Source organism: Callithrix jacchus, chromosome 15, assembly GCF_049354715.1.
Source record: "Callithrix jacchus isolate 240 chromosome 15, calJac240_pri, whole genome shotgun sequence".
Lineage (NCBI taxonomy): Eukaryota > Metazoa > Chordata > Mammalia > Primates > Cebidae > Callithrix > Callithrix jacchus.
The window spans coordinates 96,269,581-96,293,017 of NC_133516.1; the positions used below are offsets into that span (position 1 = coordinate 96,269,581).

At 35.0% G+C, this 23,437-nt stretch overlaps 1 long non-coding RNA gene across 7 annotated transcripts in view; it reads right to left on the bottom strand.

Annotated features, from left to right (window-relative positions):
- Positions 1 to 23,437, bottom strand: part of LOC108588360 (uncharacterized) — a 300,827-nt gene that overhangs the window by 144,276 nt on the left and 133,114 nt on the right. For all 7 annotated transcript variants that reach the window (XR_013527711.1, XR_013527708.1, XR_013527706.1 and 4 more), the window contains 2 exons: positions 16,702 to 16,775; positions 6,415 to 6,509 (listed from right to left, as the gene is read on the bottom strand). This is a non-coding gene — a long non-coding RNA (uncharacterized LOC108588360). The remainder of the gene's footprint in view (positions 1 to 6,414; positions 6,510 to 16,701; positions 16,776 to 23,437) is intronic.

Genomic DNA, 23,437 nt, shown 5'->3' on the forward strand with positions numbered 1-23,437 from the left:
TCTATCTATCTAGATAAAATATAAATTCATAAATGGTGTTATGATTTTTGCTTTAAATTATCATATGTATTTTTAAAAATTATCACATATATAAACACATATACTCTGTTTATGTATACTGTTAATATATGGTGTCATTTATATCCACTACATGTTTAGCATTTCCAGTGCTCTTCACTTCTTTGCATAGGTTCAAGTTGCTATATAATATCATTTCTCTTTCATCTAAAGTCTTGTGTTAAACATTTTACAGAGCAGGCCCATCAGCAACAAATATTCCTGTTATTTTTTGTAGGATAGTTTTACTATAATTCTCAATTGGTATTTTTTTTTTTTTAGCACTTTGACTACATCAATCCAATATCTTCTAGCCACCACAGTCTCAAGTTAGAAGTGAGTCATTAATTATATAATTAATTCCCTTTATGCAAATTTTCACTCCTCTGGATGCTTTCAAGATTTTCTCTTAATATTTGGCTTTCTGAAGTATGGCTATAATATGTCTTGGAGTATGTGTGAATATTTATCTTGTTTGGGGTATATCAAGTTTCTTCATTATGCAAGTAAATGCTTCACATGAGATTTTGGTGGATTTTGGTCATTAATTGTTTTGACATTTCTTCTTCTTCATTGTTTTATCTTAAAAATGTTTTCTTTGTGGCCATTTATATGTCTTTTTGGGAGAAATTTCCACTCAGTTCCTTTGTTTACTTTTTAATCAAGGTTATTTGAGGTTTTCTTGCTGTTGAGTAACGAGTTATAAGGGTTCCTTATATATTTTGGATATTAACGCTATCAGATATATGGTATATAAATATTTTCTCCCATTCTGTTGGTTGCCCTTCAGTTTGGTGATTGTCTTCTTTTTTGTGCAAAAACTTCTAGTTTGATGTAACCCTACTTACCTTTTGTTGCCCATGCTTTTAAATTCATAGGCAAGAAATCATTACTGAAGTCAATGTCTAGAAACTTTTTCCTGGTTTTTTTGTTTGTTTTTTCTTTTCTAGAAGTTTAATGGTTTCTGGTTTATTTAAGTCTTTAACCTATTTTGAGTTGATTGTTGTATATGGTATAAGATCAGGGTCCAGTTTCACTGTTTTCCATGTATAGAAGTTTTCCCAACATCATTTATTAATGAGACTATTTTTTCCTCATTGTCTATTCTTGGTACCCTTGTCAAAAATCAGTTGACCATATATGTATCTGCTCCATTAGTCTATACATCTGTTCCATTTGTCTATACATCTGATTTCATGGCAGTATCAGGCTTCGTTTCTCTTGCTCAAAATTGCTCTGGCTATTTGGGTTCCATATAAATTGTAAGCTTGTTTTTTTTCTACTGGAAAAAGTGCCACTGAGATTTTGTAGGAATTACATTGAATCTATAGACTGCTTTGGGTACTGTGAACATTTTAACAATATGAATTTTTTTTTTTCAGACGGAGTCTTGCTCTGTCGCCAGGCTGGAGTGCAGTGGCTGGAGTGCAGTGGCTGGAGTGAGTGCAGTGGCTGGAGTGAGTGCAGTGGCTGGAGTGAGTGCAGTGGCTGGAGTGTAGTGGCTGGAGTGAGTGCAGTGGCTGGAGTGCAGTGGCTGGAGTGCAGTGGCTGGAGTGAGTGCAGTGGCTGGAGTGCAGTGACTGGAGTGCAGTGGCTGGAGTGCAGAGGCTGGAGTGCAGTGGTTGGAGTGAGTGCAGTGGCTGGAGTGCAGTGGCTGGAGTGAGTGCAGTGGCTGGAGTGCAGTGGCTGGAGTGCAGTGGCTGGAGTGAGTGCAGTGGCTGGAGTGCAGTGGCTGGAGTGAGTGCAGTGGCTGGAGTGCAGTGGCTGGAGTGCAGTGGCTGGAGTGAGTGCAGTGGCTGGAGTGCAGTGGCTGGAGTAGTGCAGTGGCTGGAGTGCAGTGGATGGAGGAGTGCAGTGGCTGGAGTGCAGTGGCTGGAGTGAGTGCAGTGGCTGGAGTGCAGTGGCTGGAGTGCAGTGGCTGGAGTGCAGTGGCGCAATCTTGACTCACTGCAACACCACCCTCCTGGGTTCAAGCAATTCTTCCGCTCAGCCTCCCAAGTAGCGGGGACCACAGGTGCACCAGCTAATTTTTGTATTTTTAGTAGAGACAGGGTTTCACCATAGCAGGATTGTCTCCATCTCTTGACCGCGTGATCTGCCCACGTTGGCCTCCCAAACAACATTAAATTCTTATAATCCATAAGTATGGATGGCTTTTCACTCATTTGTATTTTCTTTTTTAAAAAAATCAGTGTTTTATAGTCTTCAGTGTACAATCTTATACCTCTTTGGTTAAATTCATTCTTAGTTACAAAAAGTAAAAATAGAATTACCATGTGATCAAGTAGCCCCATTTCTGGATGCATATTTTAAGGAATTAAAGTACAGATTTTGAAGAAATATTTATATTTCCATGTTCATTATAGCATTATTCACAATAAGATGGAAACAACTGAAATACCCATAAATGGATTAAAAATGTAATATCTATATATACAATGGAATGTTTGTATTCAGCATTAAAAAGGAGAAGAGAATTGTGCCATTTTCAACAACATGGATGAACTTGGACATTATGTTGAGTAAAATAAGCCAGACACAGAAAGACAAATACTGCACGTTATCACTTATATGATTCATCTAAAATAATCAAATTCACAGAAGCAGAGAGTGGAATGGTAGTTGCCAAAGGAGGAAACAAGGAGATATTAGTCAAAGAGTACAAAAAGTTCCTGTTATATGAGCTTTATAAGTCCCAGAGAACTACTGTACAGCACAGTGCTTACAGCTAACAATATTGTCTCATACACTTAAGAATTTGTTTAGAGTCCATCTTATTTTAAGTGTTTTCATCACAAGAAAGTAACAATGACAATAAATAAGAGGGCAGGAGTGAGATTTTGGAGGCAATAGATAGTCTTACAGCATAGATTGTCGTAATGCTTTCCATAGTGTATACTTACATCCAAACTTTTTAAGTTGCACAGATTAATTATGTATTCCTTCTTCTTTGTCTAAAAAGATGATGATTTTGTAAAAATTTCTAAAGAAACTGTTAGTTAACTCAAGGCAAAATAATATTTGAAAATGTCACCATATGACTAGGTGAAAATTTTTCTGAGAATAAAAGTTGGTCCAATACAAAAAAAAAAAATCTACCAATATAATTCTCCAAATTAACAGAAAAAAAAAACCCAAAACTATTGTAAGGGTTAATTTCATGTCTACTTGACTAGCAAAGGGATTCCCAGATAGCTGTTAAACACTATTTCTGACTGTATCTATAAGGTGTTTCTGTAAGAGGTTAGCATTTAAATAAGTAACCTGAGTAAAAAAAATCCACTGCCACCAGTTTGAGTGGGCACATTTAATGCCTTGAAGGACTGAATAACACAGGAAGGGAGAACTCATTCTCTCTCATCTTGAGCTGGGACATCCACCTTCTCCTAACCTCTAACAGAATAGCTCCTGGTTCTTGGAATTTTGGACTAGGGAACTTACACCAGAACTCACCCTCCACCCCTGTGAAACACACACATTCCATTCCACCTTTACCCCTCCCCAATTTTCTAGGCCTTTTGACTCAAATTGAATTATACCACTGGCTTTTCTAATTCTCCAGCTTATATATGGCATGTTGCAGAACTTTTGGCCTGCATAATAGCATAAGCCAATTCCCATAATATATATCCTGTGTCCTGTATCTATACCTTCATAAGCTACCAGTTCTGTTCCTTCAGAGAATTCTGAGTAATACAATCATTTCAAGAAACAATTATTAATAATTTTAAAAGTCTACACAAATTAAATAGATAAAAACTTCATGACTTGGTAAAAACTGTATATTAAAAATAAACAGTAAATATATAACAATTAATAAAGGCACTTTATTTTTATTAAGGTCAGAGAGAATCCTTACACTATAAATTCTGCTCTTTTTAATTGTATTAGATGTTCTGTCCAATGTTATAATAAAACATACAAACTATCTTTTCATAGATATTCACAAGAATAATTTCTACTCACAAGTCTCTGCAATGTGATCTTATTACTTCCCTATCAAGAGACAGAGTTCATTTTTCCACTTTCTTCAATCGTCAAAGTCTCTGTGATTTCACTGACAAATAGAATATGGTATTCTCTTCCAACTTGACCTACTATAAAATTTATCTTTGAGATACTTACTCTTAGAATGCACCTGCTATGTTGTGAGACATTTAAGCCACCTGAAGAAGCTACATATAGGAGCTATAGCAGACAGACACCAGCTGAAATCCCAACTGGAAGCCAACATCAGCTGTCAGTTATATGAATGAACCACCTTGAATAGCTATCCTGGTGAAGCTTCAGATGCCTACAACTCTGGCCAACATTCTAATTTAAAAAAAAAGGACTAAAATAAAACCACACAAAAGACAAAAGACAAAACCCAACCAAATAAGCCAAGTCAACCCAGAGAAATGTAAGAAATATTTTTTTTTCTTTAAAACTTAAGTTTTGGAGAGTTTGGTACATAGCAATTAGTAGCAAAAACAGGAAGAAAACAGCCAACAGGGTATAAATATTGAAAGGGAAAACAGAATCAACAGGTTGAGAAATAATTCATTATTATCTTAGTCTGACAGCCAACAGACAACCATTATAAGAGAGGTCAGTGAGCTTTCAGGATAAAAAATTAACAACCAAAAGCAATAGCATTTCTAGGTTTAAGTTATTGTTGTTTTAGTTAGAACGGTTTATTTCTACTTCTTTTTCAATAGGTTTTTGGGAAACAGGTGGCGTTTGGTTACATGAATAAGTTCTTTAGTGGTGATTTCTGAGATTTCAGTGCACCCATCATCCGAGCAGTGTACACTGTACCCAATGTGTAATTGTTTATCCCTCGCCCACTCCCACCTTTTCCCGAGTCCCCAAAGTCCATTTTACCACTCCTATGCCTTTGCTTCCTCATAGCTTAGCTCCCACTTATGAGTGAGAACATAACATGTTTGGTTTTCTATTCCTGAGTTACTTCACTTAGAATAATGTTCTGTAATTCAATCTAGGTTGCTGTCAATGCCATTATTTTGTTCCTTTCTATGGTTAAGCAGTATTCCATGGTACAGATGATAGATAGATAGATAGATAGATAGATAGATAGATAGATAGATAGATATGTACACACACACATTTTCTTTCTTTCTTTCTTTTTTTCTTTCTTCCTATCTTTCTCTCTCTCTCTCTCTCTCTCTCTCTCTTTCTTTCTTTCTTTTTTCTCTTTTCTGAGATAGAGTTTTGCTCTTGTTGCCCAGGCTGGAGTGCAATGACATGATCTTAGCTCACTGCAACCTCTGCCTTCCAGGTTCAAGCAATTCTCCTGCCTCAGCCTTCTGAGTAGCTGGGATTACAGACATGTACCACCATGCCAGGCTAATTTAGTATTTCTAATGGAGTTGGGATTTCACCATGTTTGTCAGGTCTGGTGTCAAACTCCTAACATCAGGTGATCCACCCGCCTTGAACTCCCAAAGTGCTGGGATTACAGATGTGAGCCCCGCACCAGTCACATTTTTTTATCCACTCGTTGATTGACGGGCATTTGGGCTGGCTCTATATTTTTGCAATTCTTGTGCTGCTACAAATGTGTGTGCAGATATCTTTTTTGGGTAATGACTTTTTTCCTATGGGTATATACCTAGGAGTGGGATTGCTGGATCAAATGGTAGATCTACATTTAGATCTTTCAGGAATCTCCATATGGTTTTCCATAGTAGTTGTACTTGCATTTCTTTATAACCAACTATAAAATATAACAAAATGTATAAATTTTCTAGGAATGAACTTACTAAAGAATATACAAGGTTTCTTTGAATAAAACTTTAAGATTCCAATAAAGGAAAAGGATCATGATTTGAATAAGTGAAAAGACATTTCATACTCTTGAATGAGATTATAGTGAAATAAAGTTATAAATTCTGCATATTTGTCAATAAACGATGCAAATTCAATCAAATTCTAACTATATTTCAAAAATTCAGTGAACTTACCATAAAAAGTATGAAGAAGAAAATTAACAAATACCAAAGTTGACTTTAAAATAAAAAGGTGAAGCAGGGGGAAACACTCTATTACATATGAGCTACAGCAAGTCTATAGCAATAAATGAGTGGAATTAATGATTCAATGATAAGGTTACATACAATTCAATAGAAAAAAGACCATAAATGTATTACATGGTGTCTTAAGAGATTCCTGCTACATAACAAATTGGCCTAACATTAGCAACTAAAAGCAATAACTACTTATTACTCACAGTTTCTAAGTGTCAAGAGTTCAGTACAGCTTAGGTGAATCCTTTCATCAGGGTTTCTCATAGTGCTGCAAATAAGGTGAAGGTCAGGCCTACAGTCATTTTAATCTACTTTCAAATTCACTTACATGGCTGCTAACAAGCCTCAGCTCCTCAATAGCTGTTGGTTGCATGAGTTTCTTGCCCTGTGGCCCTCTTCACAGGACAGCTTACAACATGGCAGCTTGTTTCCCCAGAAGAAAAAGAGAAAAGAGAGCCAATAAGACAGAAGTCCCAGTCTTTTTAGAACCTAACCTGAGAAGTAACATCACAAAACTTTTACGATATTTTGTTGGTTGGAAGCAAATTACTAGGCACAGTCCATTCTTAGTGGGAGGGGATTAAACAAAGGAGGGAATACCACAAAGAGTGGATTATTGGAGCCTGTTATAGAGGCTGACTACCACAGATGGTTTTGATAGACTAGTTCACCCTACAGAGAGGAGTGAAACTAGACCTCTACCCGATGCCACATAAAAAGATAAAATTCCAGTGAATTAACAATCTACATGTGAAAGATATGTTAATAAATTTAGCATGAAATATAAAATTAGGAATTAAAAAGAATTTTTAAACAAAACTCCCAAAACAAAAACCACAAAGGAAAAAAACATGGATTCTTTGATTCTATCAAAAATAAAGACTTCTGTAAGATAAAAGACATGAAGAAAAGCATTAATTACTAGATGATCAAATGTGGGAAACTATTTTTAAATCCTAAATTTACAAGGGATTTGTATCAAAATAACACTACAAACTTCTCAATTTCAACAAAAAAACTTATCACAGAAGCCCTCCAAAAAAAAAAAAAATAAGCAAAGGTTATGAAGATATAGCTCAAAAGGAAGAAACCCAGAGGCTGACAATGTAGAAAAAGATGTTCAAATTCATTACTAATCCATGGAATACAAAATAAAAGCAAAATGAAATAATATTTCAAGTCTCTTAGACTTGTAAAACCAAAAAAAAAACCCTGAATAATACAAAAAGTAGAAAGGAAGAACGGGTTATAAGAACCTCCTTAGTGATAGGGTGGGCAATCTGCCAGTATTTAGCCATATTGTATATATTTACACCCTATTATTCAGCCATTCAATTTCTAGTTCTTTGCATCCCAAAGAAAGCCTCATAAAATTCTTTAAGGGACATTTGCAAAAGGCCATTTATTGTAGAATTATGTGACTTGGCTGATAGTTGGAGAGATCTAGTCACTCCTTACTGATAGAGAAAATAGGCATAATATGAAATACAGAATCTATTATGCAAGGGTGATATAAAAGAGAGTAGATACTCTACATAGCCACACTGAGGAACCTTAAGAATATAGTACTAACTTAAAAAAAATAGAATGAAATACTGAACATAATACTTTTTAATATATTAAAAAATGATGTACACAAGAAGGCATATCTTTTACAAAAACATGTACAAACACAAATTAAATTAGAATCATTGCCAAAGGGAGGGAGGACAAAAGAAAATGTAAAATGATATATGGTAATGACCCTACAAGCACTAATTGTATATCCAACCTTAAGATCGTAAGTACTGGAGAAAATGGGCAGCCTATATGAGGTTGGTGGTGGTTGCTTCAAAAATAAAAATAACAATTTCATATGAAAAGTATCTGTTGATATAGATAAGCTTATTTATAATACAATGACAAATTAAAAGGGCACCGTGAGGAAGTTTGGGAGGATAGAGAGAGGTGGGAAGTTGGGGTAGGAGAAAGGCATCACTGAACATTTGAAAAATACAGTACATGTGAGAATCAGTTTGATGCATGCAAGAAATCACATTTTTGGTGATGATCAAAGAAAAGAAGATGTTAGGCATGATGAGTTGGATCTTAACAGTTTATTGAAGATAGGAAACAACCCAAATTCGTCAAATTCAGTTCTAGACTAGAATAAAAGATGATTCTAATGTGATGTCAGACATTTCTCTTTGCCTGTAGTGAGAGATTCAGTAAAATCAGAGAAGCTAGAAAACCAAAGCTTTTACTTTTTATTTTTTATTTCTTTACATTTATTTATACTTTAAGTTTTGGAGTGCATGTGCAGATGGTGCAGGATTGTTACATAGGTGTACACATGCCATGGTGGTTTGCTGCATTCATCACTCCTCATCTACTTTAGAAATTTCTCCTAATGCAATCCCTCCACAACACCCCCACACCCTGCTATCCCCTCCATAGCCTCCTACCCCCCAATAGGACCCAGTCTGTGATGTTCCCCTCCCTGTGTCCATGTGTTCTCATTGTTCAACACCCACTTATGAGTGAGAATATGCAGTGTTTGGTTTTCTCTTGTGTCAGTTTGCTGAGAATGATGGTTTCCAGCTTCATTCATGTCCCTGCAAAGAACATAAACTCATCCTTTTTAATGGCTGCATAGTATTTCATGGTGTATTTGTGCCACATTTTATTTATCCAGTCTATCACTGATAGGCATTTGGGTTGGTTCCAAGTCTCTGCCATTGTGAACAATGCTGCAATAAATGTACGTGTGCATGTGCCTTAATAACAGAATAATTTATAATCATTTGGGTATATATCCAGTAATGGGATTGCTGGATCAAATGGTATTTCTATTTCTAGATCCTTCAGGAATTGCCACACTGTCTTCCACAATGATTGAACTAATTTACACTCCCACGAACAGTGTAAAAATGCTTCATGACTAAAACATCAAAAGCAATGGCAACAAAAGCCAAAATAGATAAATGGGATCTAATTAAACTTAAGAGTCTCTGCACAGCAAAGGAAACTATCATTAAAGTGAATTGGCAACCAACAGAATGGGAAAAAACTTTTGCAGTCTACCCATTTGAGAAAGGGCTAATATCTAGAATCTACAAAGAAAAATAAACTTACAAAAAAAAAAAAGAAACATCAAAAAGTGGGCGAGGGATATGAACAGACACTTTACCAAAAAAGACATACATGAGGCCAACAAACATATGAAAAAATGCTCATCATCACTGGTCATTAGAGAAATGCAGATCAAAACCACATTGAGATACTATCTCATGTGAGTTAGAATGGTGATCGTTAAAAAGTGAGGAGACAATAGATGCTGGAGAGGATGTGGAAAGCCTAAGCTCTGTGGTCCACAGGTAGAGCTGGGAGATGGTGGCAGCATTCCCTCTGGAAGGTAGCATACTGCAGCAAAATGGGATGTGGTTCCTGTGTGGGCATGCCTCATCAAGTTGGAGCCAAATAGCACAGGCGAACAACACAACTATCTAAAATATAAACCTTGCAGTGAAAGGCACAACTTCTGCTGTGTTCATTACTCTGTTCAAAAAACCTAGGAGAATTAATAGAATAAGTATTTACTGGATGAATGAATTAGATAATAAAGAAAAACTGGAAACATCTTAACCACAAAAGCAGATTAGTCTAATACATTATGGTACATATTTACCATGGAATTTGATTAAGTAAAGGAAAATTGTAATTTGTAAGTATGAGTAATATTGGTAATATTTATATAATAAAATATCAAGACAGATTATAAACATTATAATTTTATGAGCCTATTTTGGAAAGTAAATAAGTATGCATTAAAAAGTTGGAAAGAATGTACATGAAAATAATAACTATAGTTATTACTGGATGTTAATAGCAATGTTTCCTTTTTGCTAATACATGTTTCTGAATTTTTCAACAGCTAATGTGGATTATGGTGAAATTTTAAAACTACAAAAATTTAAATAGATTTTGAGAATTGATACCTGAAATATGAATAAATCAGTTAAAATTAAGTCTCATCTATACAAAGGATTTATATTTAATTTTTATTTTAATTTTAATTTAACTAGAATCGTTAAATAGGTATAAATATTTTTATAGTCCTCTCCTAATTTGCATGTCTTGACCATGTTTACTTGGTTAACAGCTGCAACCACCTTGAAGGCAATCATAATATTTTTCTAGTATCCTGAGTGGTTAGTTGTTCAATAAATGTCTGTTGAGCCAAGTAACTCTTTTATAACATCCTCTAATTAATTGCTATGTTGTCCAGAATTGTATCAAAATGCCAATCAAACACTTTATATAATACTGATTTAAAATGTTTCCATTTTTTCTGAAAGCTTTCAATTTATTTGCAATTATCTACAGTTTTTAATTTAGGTTGCAATTTTTTTTAATAGAAGCTAAAAACTAGTATAATCTGTGGTTCTTTTTCCATTAGGGTATTTCCTATCACCTCTCTGCTTACAAAGTAACCACTATAAATTTCTAGTCAACAGTCATTTTTTGTTTCTATAAAATAAAACTATATTTAAAAACTCAGTATATCTGACATTTATTTATTTTGTTTTATTTTCATGAAAAGGAAGCTTTGGTTTTATTATCATCATTTTACTCTAGACACAGACATTTAATAATTCTCAATTCTCTATTTCAGAAAACTCTTTGATATTCTGACCTATTTACGCTCCTAGATGCATTCTTAGAATTATCTCTTATAATGTCATGTTTATGCTTTCATTGAGACTGTACCAAAGCTATAATGAAAGTTGAGAACATCTGACATCTTTAGAATATGACAGTCTTTATATTCAGAAATACAGTTTGCCTCTCTGCTTATTTCAATATTCTCCCAATAAACTTTGGCAGTTTTTTACATCATTTGTAGGTTTGTAATTTATTCCTAAATATTTGCTAAACTTTTACTTTACTGTAAATTGGATTCCTTTTGCATTGTTTTTCCCCGTATAGTTTCCATTTTATTCTTTCCTTTGGCATGTTGTTTTGCTATTTTCCTGAATATTTTAGGTAGAGGCTTAGTTCATTCTTTTTATTATTATTCTTTACTTCCATACAAATTGTGGAATCTTGAGTGATAAATTTTTTACTAAGTGCTATTTTGGCAGCATTTCATACTTTTTAAACATATTGTATATATATTTTCATTGCATTTTCTTGTTCTGGATTCCTTCCCTGACCTAGGCACTTTTTAAAAACACTTTTAAAAAAAGATTTTATGCATTTGGTTCATTTTAATTCCATTCTTATTATTTGTTTCTATTTTTAATGTATTGTAGCCTAAAATGTAACCTGTAGGGTATCAGCTTTTAAAAAATTGCTTGAATACATTTTCATTCCAGCATGTGATCCTTTTGAAAAGGGTTCTAGTACACTTGAAAAGCAAGTGCATTTCCATATCCTGCTCCTATGCTCTCTACAGAAAATGGTTAATTCTATTTTACTAGTCATGTTATTCAATTAGAATTCTGAGAAATAATTCTCTGTCTCCTAATTATCAATCTAATTAGGAGAATCTTAGTATGGCAGTTTCACTTATTTTTGGCTCTCTTTGATCCATTATTGAAGAACTGAGAGCCAGTCCTTTACTGTCTAACCAGTACCATATGAAACAGAGGATATGACTTCTCATACAAACTGGGAAAATTTTGGCAATGAAAAGAGAGGCTGCTATTAATTATGCCAGATCAACAGTTGTAAACCAGGACTCTGAGCCAATCTAGGATAACTTCACCGTATTTGAGAGTAATTTGGCATGAGACATCCATTCACTAGGGATGTTCTACACTAGCAAATGGAGTTTGGGTAGTCAATCAGGTCATATCTTGAAGAGTTTAAACATAAACCACTCAGAAAAAAAGATAACAGAAGGATGAAGAAAAAAAGATATACATTTTGAGAAAAGACACTAGTCAGATATCTTGAGGCAAAAGAAGTTACACTCAAAGCAATACCTGTAACACCAGAAGGATGTGAAAATGCTCACAAGAAATTGTGCACTTGCAGCATAAGGACCAGCAATGTCAGAGGAGATGTTACCTAGAATTAATATTAAATAACGAGTTGTCTTTATTTTCTAAACTATGTTCCAGTTTCCAGGGCAAGCTATATAGCTACTGAGACATTTTCTGTTTCCTTATCTTTCTCTGCACATTCAATAGCTCATTGGTTGAATTAGCCTGAGTACATATCTGTGACTGGAAAGTTGAAAACATTTCACAAACTTCTATATCTGTAAAAATGTAACATAAAGAGATGTCCAGTAAATGTCAGTTGCGTGTGTTAATATGTATTTCACAGCTATCAATGGTGACAACACTGTTTGCTCTTGGATGGAAGAGTTGTGGGTGATTTTTGCTTTCTTCTTTTGCTTATCTTTATTTTCTAAATTCATAATAATTACTAATGAAAGAAAAAAAAAGTTATCAAAATCATTAGGGGATTTGGTAAGTTTGGATATTTGGAGAATTTCTCAAATTTAATAGACAAAGGAATTTTAGCAAAAGGAAGGAATCCAGAAAGTCAATTTATCAAAAGGCAAGCCATGAGAACCAGTCTACCATATCATTTACTAGAGGTGCAACCATTAGACCTACCTTCGCTTACTTCCTGCTTTGGTACAATGAAGATGACAGAAATATTTTCCCTATAAAATTGCTATGAGTATTAAATGACATAACGTTAAGTGAAGCACTCAGACCAGTGCCAGGCATGAAATAAATGCTCAAGCTGCTGGCTATAAACTAGGGGCTAAGAGAGCTGTAGAGGAAACAGCAGCATCAACGACAACAACAAAATAAAGAAGTGGTGTAAATATAGAACAGCAATTCTCAAACTGGGATTGCCTTCCTTCTCTCCATTAAATCTTGGTCCGCAGCAGGATTGTGACTGCTCTGAAAACCCACAGGACATGTTTCAGTTCACAGAGAGGCTTTCCTTCTTAAGTGCCTCACCTCCCTCTTCCAGACTGCCCAGACTGCAGAGATCCTGCATTTCCCTGCTCTGCTCATGGTGCCAGCCAGATGCTTGGTTCCTTGAGATTTATCATTTGCCACATACAAAGTAGAAAAGTTTACAGATTTATAACATTTCATCAGAACAACACAGAAAGGCTCCCCATGTTGTATGTATCGTTTTCTTTCTTTTTAGCAACAAAACAAATCAAAAAATATAATAAAAAATGCAAGAAAAGAATTTTTAAAAGAATAAAAGTATCTTGTGTATGTGAATATAGAGTTTGGGAGAAAGGGATGTAGTAATAACAGGGGAAATTAGTTTATTATTAACATCAATCTTTGTTATTTTTATTTATATTTCTTTTACAAGTTTTATGCTGTTAATGCTAGCACTTTAGATGCTATCACTTAAAGCATGACTGTAAATAGATAAAATCTGTTGTCCTTAAATTCCCTAGAGTGAAGACATTTCTTTGGTGACAAAAGAAAAGGTATAATAGGAGAAGAGAAGGCTGTGAAGATGCTCACAAGAAATTGTGGACTTATAGCTTAGGGAGCAGCAATGTCAAAGGTTGAATTAGCCTGAGTGCACATCTGTGACTTGAAAGTTGAAAAAGTTTCACAAAGTTCTATATCTGTAAAAATTTAATATAAAAGAGATGTCCAGTGAAAAAAGATATCCTCAAAGATACAGCCCATACATCTCAATATTTCCTTGCATATAGTGGGTGCTCAATACATGACAGTTAATCAAACATAGGAGAAAATAAACACATACTATAGAATAGAATCTATACCAATCTACAAAATATTATATAAGCTATAAAGGAATCAAAAATCTTTAAGATGCTTCAGGGAACTACAGAGCTGTAATATATCTGAGCCTACAATAAAAGCTGACTGCATAAGGTAAGTATTTAGTAAACTGAGTTTATTGGTGTTGTCAGTGCCTCTAAATTCCTTGCTCTTAAATCTAATATGTCACTCTAAAGCTCCTGACAGGGACCTTTCATTTTCTTACCTGTTTCATTAGTTCCGAATTCCCAAACCAGATGTTGGAGGCAAAACATTAACAACTTCAAAACAAAACAACACAAAAATATCCTCACCTGAAATTTTATTTAGGGTATTAGGCTCAAATTAATTCTGCTATCTCATAAACCTTACATGTATCAGTTCCCATTAATAACTAATTTGAGTCAGTATCTATCATTTAACCAAAATTACAAAGAACTTACTTTATGCCAAGAACCATCTTAGGCATTTTAGATTTAAAGCTAATTCAGCCAGGTTCTTACATTTCTGGTTTTTCTTTGCACTGTTGGAGCTTAACTGCTTGGTTCAGGACTGCTGCTTCAGATAATCTGGCTCTTGTTGTTGGAGTAATGCTAGCTCCTATAATCAAGGAACTACATATTGTTGGTTGCTTAATCCAGTAGAAATTTCTTTCTTTTTCACACGATGTTTTTGATCAGTAGGTGACTCTCTCCTGTCATGTGCCAACGTTCCCTTCATCTCAGGCTCTACTATATTCAACTTGGATATTAAAAAGTTACCCTTGAAGTCATCTCCATTCTTTTCATGCTTTAGTGGAAAACACATGGAGGACTGTGCATGGGAGATTTTGGTGCTTGCCTGAATGTGGTTCACATAACTACTATTTACATTACTCTTGGTAGAAATCAGTCACATGTCCACAATCAGCTTCAAAGAATGATCTAAGCTGTGTGCCCAGGAATAAGAGTCAACGAGTTGGCTATATAGCTATCCATGCTTGGACATATCTCTCAACTCTGTATACTGCAATTAGACAAGAGACACCACATTGCTATGACCCACCCAGACATCCACAATACAACCTGTCACATGGGCTCATGGAGCTTCTACCTCCCCCTGCCTTCATGTATTCCTGGGCCAAGATAACTTTCCTTCAGTATTCTCCAGTATTTCATTATACAAACTATGCTTGAGTGTTAGGCACCCCTTAAGATGGCTCATAGTGATTCCTACCTTTTGCTGTACATTCCCTATGCAATCCTTTCCCCTTGAATATGTGCTAGACTTAGTGATGAACTTCTACCATTAAAAAAAAAGGTAGAGGTGATGTTATGTCACTTTCAGAAATAAGTTATAAAAAGACTGACTTTCTTGATCCCCTCTTCACTCTCATGTTCTGAAGGAAGTCAGCTGCCACAGCATGTGCTGCCACAAGGGTAAATACACATGTCAAGGAACTAAGGAAGTCCCTGGCCAACAGTCAGTGAGAAACTGAGGATCTCAACAGTCAGTGAGGAAATGAATTTTGCCAATAACCACGTGTCCAAACTTGGAAGCAGATCCTTCACCAACTGAGCCATCAGATCAGACCACAGCCCTAACTCTGATACCTATACTGAAACCACACTCATAAGAAACCTTCAACTGGAGCATGAACCCAGATTCCTTATTCACAGAAACTGGGAAATGATTTTTGTTGCTTTAAGCCACTAAGTTTTAGGGTACTTCGTTGCACAATAATTAATAAATGTGTGACTTATTCCCAGTAGGGCTTCCTTCTTTCCTTACCTGTTCTTGCAAAATACCCTTATTCAGATGGCTTCAAGATTGTGTTTCTTTACAGTATCCTGACACATGGTCTTAAAATGCCACATATACATATTTTACACATATATATTCATAGTAAATTATATACAAATACATGTATATAATTTCAAAAAGTCCCATTTTTATGCAACTTTGTTTTCTTTATATTCTTTTTAAGACAGCAAAATTTTTACTGTACAAATTTTCTCTGCCTTTTTAAAACTCAAAATCTTCAGTTACCTTTTGTCTAATATTTGGTTGTTAAAAATATAATCACATTATGACACATTAATCATAGCATATATATGAGAAATATATTGCCTAATTTAGATTTAGATGAAAAGAAGATGTAAACAATACATAGCCAAATTATTGAGAATAATAATCTTAATGTATTAATTATTGTATTGTCTATAACTACTAGCATAGAGTGTAGCACATATTCTTTTTGGAGCAAATAATAAAAGTTTAAGGTGGATTTTCTCACAGATTCTAACAAATTCTTGATGTGAAAAGAACAAAAATTTTAGAGCCATGCTTTTTCATCTGTAAAATATAGAAGTCAGTGTTTATTCTTTTATCACTGAAAAGGTGCTATGAAAAATAATATGATAAAATGTTGAGAACAAAACTTTGTAGCAATATCTTCAGGACTTTTTTTCATTTAAAACTTCTGGAGAGTATGGAAGTAGATATTTCCTAAAAGGCAGCTTTACACAGTTTATAGAACCTGGGCTTTGAAATCAGAATATGCCATTCCCCACTATGGCATTTATCTATGATCTGTAAACAGTAGTTTAACTTCTTTGAACTGGTTTATCCATCTGTAAAACGGAGATTGCAATGTACCAAAATAGCTCATAGTGATGTTGTGAAACTCTAAAATATATATATATATGCAATTTTTTTATAAACTGTAAAACATTATATAAATGTTAGTTATAATTGTTATGATTAAACACAAGCGTTTCTGTATGGGCAGATACATAAGCTCATATTTTCACATTATCTCATTTTTGCAATTAATAATAGTAATGAATATTCGTGCATGATGCACATACCTGTAGTCCTAGCTACTTGGGAATCTGAGGCAGAAGTTCTAGTTCAGCCTGGACAACACAGCAAGATCCTATCTCTAGAAAAGAAATAAATTAATACTAAAATAATAATAATCAACAAGAACATTTTCTAAGGGCTATATGCTATCCTAAAATCTTTATATGTATTAACTTTACAATTTAAAAATCTGAGGAAGAGAGAGGTCAAACAACTTCCCAAAGCTACACAGCTAAAAATTATTGACAGAGCCTGGAACTGAACTCTAGAAATCAGTCTCTAGAGCCTGCCCTTAATGATGGCACAAAATCACATTCCAAATAAATTTTATTACATTTGCAGAGATGTATCCACACATACTTATAAACATATACTTCACAATATTTGTTTAAACTAAAGTCCATACTATATTCAGATGATCTTATATTTTGCTCCTTTTTTTCTCTCTTCTAGGAAACTATATTACACTGAGTAGTCATGTTTCCCTTGGCTCTTTTGCCTGTGACAGTCTCTCAGACTTTCTGTATTTTTCCTGACCATGACAGTTTTGAGGATTACTGGTCAGGTGTCTTGTAGATATCCCTTAATTGGGGTTTGTCCTATTTTTTTTCTCATTATTAGGCAGGGATAATGTGTTTTGGGGAGGAAGACCACAGAGGTAAATAGCTATTCTCATCACATAATATCAAGGGCATATACTATTAATATGACCTACAATTGTTGATGTTAACCTTGATTATCTGGCTTGAGACACAATTTTTCAAGTTTCTCCATAGTAAAGCTGATTTTTTTGTCCAGTCTCAATACTGAATTCTTTGGAAGTAAGCCACTATATTTCTTGGGAAAATAGCCTCCATCTTCTAAAGAGTTGAGTACCTACATGAATTCTTTGGAAATCATAGGAGATTTGCCTAGTCTCCCTAATTTAATTATTTGTCTAGTCATTTATTTAGTCAGCATAAGACTTACAGATCTTTATTTTGTACTTCAGACAATAATTCAATACCACATTAATTTTGTTGCCCAAACTGTTTTAGTGTTGACCATTGGGAGCTCTTTTGGTGGTTTCTGAGTCCCTTTGACATATAGCCATCATTGGGGAGGTTGTTTGATTAACTTGGTTTGAATACATTTTTACTTTCTGGCGCGATATGTTTTAGAATTCTATTAAGATAATAATATCTCCTTAAAGCTTTTATTTTTAATTCTGGCATATGCCAGAAAGGAAGTAAGAAAGCATGAGGCTGACTACTTCAGCTCCCATCCAGCTTTATTTACAAGTTTCCCTCAGGACCTCATAGACTTTCTTATAGTTCCCTTTTTAGGGCAATTGTTTGGCGTCATAAGTTCCTTTGAGAATCTGATTTTTTAAGAATACACACAAAAAAACATTTCTGTGATCCCCAGAAAATGCCTATAAGCACTTCTCCATTAGATTTGCATGAGCACTTTTCTTTTCACAAACCAACTGAGGCTTGTCCATGCACCCTGTATTAGGGCTGGCACCTCTAATCTCAGAGGAAATAAGAAAGCAAGCAACTACTCTGGAGAAACCCTTATCAACCTCAGAAGTAGGAGAAATAATGTTTCCTATATAAACATTTTCCATTTATAATCTTAGAATTTTAGGGCTAAGAACCATGAAGGATCATGGCGGGACATTTCTATAGATAAAAAAGTGAGTCTTGTAAATAAGATGACTTGTGCCTAATACATTCTGTACCCACATGCCCAGACTTGGCCTCTCTTCTGACCCCAAGACCATAGCTAGTTCCATCCACTGTGTTATTGAAGAAGGATTTAACATTTCTTGTGGGAATTTAGGGTAGCATAGCATTTAATCTTTTTGCTTTTTGACAAATTGCTGAATGAAAGATTTCTTCAGATTAATACTATTATTTACCAACATCTTTCTCCCAAATCACTTCAAATGGGAAATTACGGGACAAAAGAAACCACCATCCTTAGAAAGGCAGAAAATGCTCTTCTAAGGATCTGCTGCTCTCCCTGGTATTTGCATTCCCTTGCTTCCCTAGGTTTACTCTCCCCTGTCATTATATAGTTTCCTCTCTCTCAGAAGTTCAAAGAGTTGGAATAGCTCAGAAGGAAATGAGGGTCTGAACATAGGTTCTCTGGGGAAGCACTTAAGAAAATAAGCCTCATATTCCTTTTTAAGTCATCCCCACTTCGTTTCCATGGTGAAGATAAACTCCAGTCTGGGATTTGGAAATTCATATTGTTGTGCCTGGGGCTAGAAGTAGAGAAGCCAGGCTGCTTGCCCTAGAATTGAGGGAGAAAGAGCACCTAATGGATTTATCTTCAACTACTTCCTTGAAGTGTCCTGCCATTTCAAATCTAAAACCTCCTTAGAATAACATAATCAGGGCCGGGCGTGGTGGCTCAAGCCTGTAATCCCAGCACTTTGGGAGGCCGAGGCGGGTGGATCACGAGGTCAACAGATCGAGACCATCCTAGTCAACATGTTGAAACCCCGTCTCTACTCAAAATACAAAAAAAAAAAAAAAAATTAGCTGGGCATGGTGGCGCGTGCCTGTAATCCCAGCTACTCAGGAGGCTGAGGCAGGAGAATTGCCTGAACCCAGGAGGCGGAGGTTGCGGTGAGCCGAGATCGCGCCATTGCACTCCAGCCTGGGTAACAAGAGCGAAACTCCGTCTCAAAAAAAAAAAAAAAAAAGAATAACATAATTAAATAACAAGATTATATTGAAAGAAAAGCTATTCAAAGAGCAGTCCCAACGCCCTCCGACTCCCCCCTCAAAAAAGCATTACAGAGATGTTGCCATATGCACCCCTCAACTAACTGATAAAACAGTAAATGTCCATGTACCTGAATACATAGAGCTATTTTGGCCTATTCTAATATGCTCTTCGGTTAGGTTTACCTGCATATCAGCAATAGAGAAATGGGGATAATAACATGAATATGTTGTGCATTCAGTATCAATAATTTTATCAGAAATAAGAATCTGGAATTCTCCAGCTCCCTGTTACGGAATTCAATTCAGCGTGTCTATGGGCATAAGTCAAGAGAAGCTCTCAGGATTGCTCTCATCTGTTCTTTCCAGTTCAATCAACTAGGGCTTCCAAGGTTCAAAGCTGTCCCCAGTAACTGAAGGAAATATATGATACCTTACCAGCTTACAATGAAACTAGCAAGTAGGGAACCATAGCACGAATGTAGATTTAACACAACTAATCCTCAACTGTCACTTTATTTCAAATTAAAACATTCAAGAAAAACAGCTTGCCTTCATGAAGTAGAAAAATGAAGTTACAGCTAACATTAAAGAAGTCATGTGGAAATTATGTGCCTTTAAGGTAAGAGTAAATAATAGAAAAGACAGGATGGTCCAAAAAGCTTAACACTTTATTCAATAAGGATCACTGCAAAAAATTACTTAAACTCAGAAAAAAAATCACCTAAACCCAGAAAATAAATCATTTATCCCTAAAAAAAACCAGTTCATTTGAGTAAAAATTAGAGAATACGAACATTTTAAGAAGTTTTTTTTAAAAAAGAATACACATTGAGCTGCCTTTCTCGATTATTAACAAATTGAAATTGAACCACAAAGAAAAAGGGAGGCGCTATTCAAGAGTTTTTGGTAACATAATCAACGAACCAAAAAAAAAAAAAACAACTAAAAAATTAAAATTCTAACACCTTCCAGTAAGTGGGTGAAGTTCAAGGTCTTTAACAGAAGCTGGACCACTAACATGTTAAAATCATGTTCCTTTCAGCGTACTCTGAGAGTCTTCATAGACACTTGCATCAGAATGACATGGGGAGTGAGGAATTGATGGGGTGGGGAGGGCTGCATATAATACAGATTCCTGAATCCACCTGCAAATCAATTGAATCTGAATCTCCAGATGATTCTGCTATACCTTAAAGGAGAAAATCTCTGCCTTAGAAACAATGGAATGTAGGAGAAAATGCCTTTTCAACTGGTAGTGTATATTCTTAGACAAAATTGGTTTTGAATTTATAATATGATCTAGTTCAATTTGATCAGCCACTACACATCATAAATTTTTAAAACAAGATGATTTTCCTTAAGACAAGCAAGCTTTGTGATAGTTGAGCAGTTTTATATCTGGAGACTTCAGAATATTCTTATAAAATAGGATGTCAGACTCTTGGCAAAATGTTCAGTTAAGGGTTTTTCTTTTGTTTTTAATTTCATAAGTATACATTTACCTAAAATATAGGAAAGTTTTAGAGTAGGGTACACAACTTATTCCTTAATTCGCTTTCTATTTTCCTTTCCAGAAAATATCCTTAAGTGCATATTGGCTTAGAGTTGAGTTTTATTGATTTCCCAAACTTGAATGTGATTAGAAATTGTTTCACAAGTTGCTGTTTTAAGTTTTCCAATTTCCAAAAGTTGTGATGATTATCAACACATATTGCATGCATCCTAGACATACTGATCTTTTCAAATTTCTCTTTGCCATTTTTGATCCAGGCAATAAGTAAAATCTTTATCAGGCAATGAATGAAAATTTAAAAACCTGTGAAAGCATAAACAAATCTTGTTATAATTATCACTAGGTTCAGAATCATTAAAACATATCTGTTGAACCAAAATATTATGTGTTCCAAATCCCACTGCTCACAGATCAACAGCATGCCTTAGGAACAGTGCCAAGAGCCATGGGCCCAATCTGAGCATGCACTCTGCTTCAAGATGCAGAAACCAAGGTGAGAAACTATATCTGTTCTTTGCATCATAATCAGGCAAAAGAAATATATTTTATGGGCTTTCACACTTTATTTGAAGATTATCATAAACTGAGAATTTCATATTGTAAAGCCTCTAAACAGTAAACCTTTAATATGGCCTGTCATGCATTGCACAGCCTTCCATGAAATGGTGTTGTCTGACTTTCTCCCACAGGGTTCAAAACATTAGACTTAAAGTTAGAATCCCACATTTTGGAATTAAGAATTATTTTGCAGTGAGCAAAGCCCCCGTAGAAAAAAATTTATTTACATTGATCCTGTCAACACATTTTCCTTGTGTTTTTAAAGTATTGATTTTAATAACTATCATTTTAAATACACTATTAGTAAATTTCAAGGTAGATTTGATTTACTGCAGCTTTGGGGCAAACTTTGCTTATCAAGTGTAATAGTGAGTCATCAGTATAACCCAAGACATGCGCTGTTACATGTATTGTGCTAGCATTTCACGGATCTATGGAAACAATACAATGGGTTTGGTGGTAGCCCGAGGGCTTACTAGAGAGACCTTCCAGGGAGGTACCCTACCTAAAAGGGAGTGTCATATGCCTTACATTTATTACCTAGAGTCATTTTTTAGCTGCTGCTTAGGAGACTATACTTCTAATTAGCTTAATTGCTACTGAACAAGACAGCTGAAAAGTGCACAAGGAGGGTTTTAAAAAATTCCTGATAATGCCTGGAGTAAATTAATCCCCTTATGAACAAATAAATCAAAATTTTAAAGATACTGAATGTAGACAAAGCTAATCCAAAGAGAAATTTCTTTGTGAGAAATGTGATGAAGTAAACAAGAACAGTAGTGTTTTCTCCGCACAAAGCAGCTCCACATCGGGTAGATAAAATGATGGGATAACAGGGGTTTGTAGGAGCTCAGCCCTCATGAAGTTATCTAATGGGATAAAACCCTTAACAAAGAATTAAAACAAAGATGGCAGACTTTAATTGAAAACTTGATCAATTAGCACAGAAGCCATAAAGAGGCAGCAGAGCATAAAATTTGATTAAACAGAACCATACATCCTGCTTCATTTCCAGCAATGTGGTGAAACAGATGACCTTGGCAAAAAAAGATATTTGTTGAGGATGAAATAGCCCAGAACACTGGTTAAAACAAAGTGCTTATGAGAAGTTTTATGTATAAGAATGCCTTAAATTAAAATTCACATTTTTATTCAGTGGAGAAAACACAGAGAAGTAAGTTTGGATAATTGACATATAATCCAAATTTATGATACTGTATCAGGACAGATCAGGCAGAAAATAATTTTATTTCATAAAGGTAAAGAACTGAGCATATTATGGTTTGCTGACTATTCAAATTTTCTCACTCATTTTGGCCCTATTTCCACTCATTCTGTAATGACAGAATGAAACAGGTCCAAATTACAGACTTGAGCCCAGTTAGAAGAAAAGCAAGTGATAAACCTCTCCTGAGAAACTACTCTGTCGTGGTGCTCAGCTTATTCTTCCAGAAGAAGGTGATGGGGAAGAAGAACTAGAGGAAAGCTGGAATATTCTTCCATACCTACTACAGTTTAGAATAAATTGTGTTCTATGTTCTGTTCGTTGGCTATCAGGAATAACAGCAAACATAGACATGCAAACTTTTATATTCAGATATAAAATAGTTAATATTGAGATCATGTAACAATTTTTCCATCATTTTTCCTCAGCTAGTTATGGCTGAGGATTCCTTCCCCTTTTCATTACTTATCACTTCTCCTTATTTCATTTCTAATTTCATCTTGCTTTTTTTACTTTCACGTAATGTCCTCCCACCACCTCCCCCAGTGCTTCTATACTTGAAGACCAGAGTTAGGTTTTGCCGCTGGCTCCAAGTAAATGGAGTAGTAAATTACTAGGAAATACGTGACACGATAAGAGACTCCAGGAAAAAAAAAGGAAAGAAAACCGTTAAGTCTACAGAAAAGGACAATATTTGAGGAGAAAGCAGAAACTCTTTACTCAAA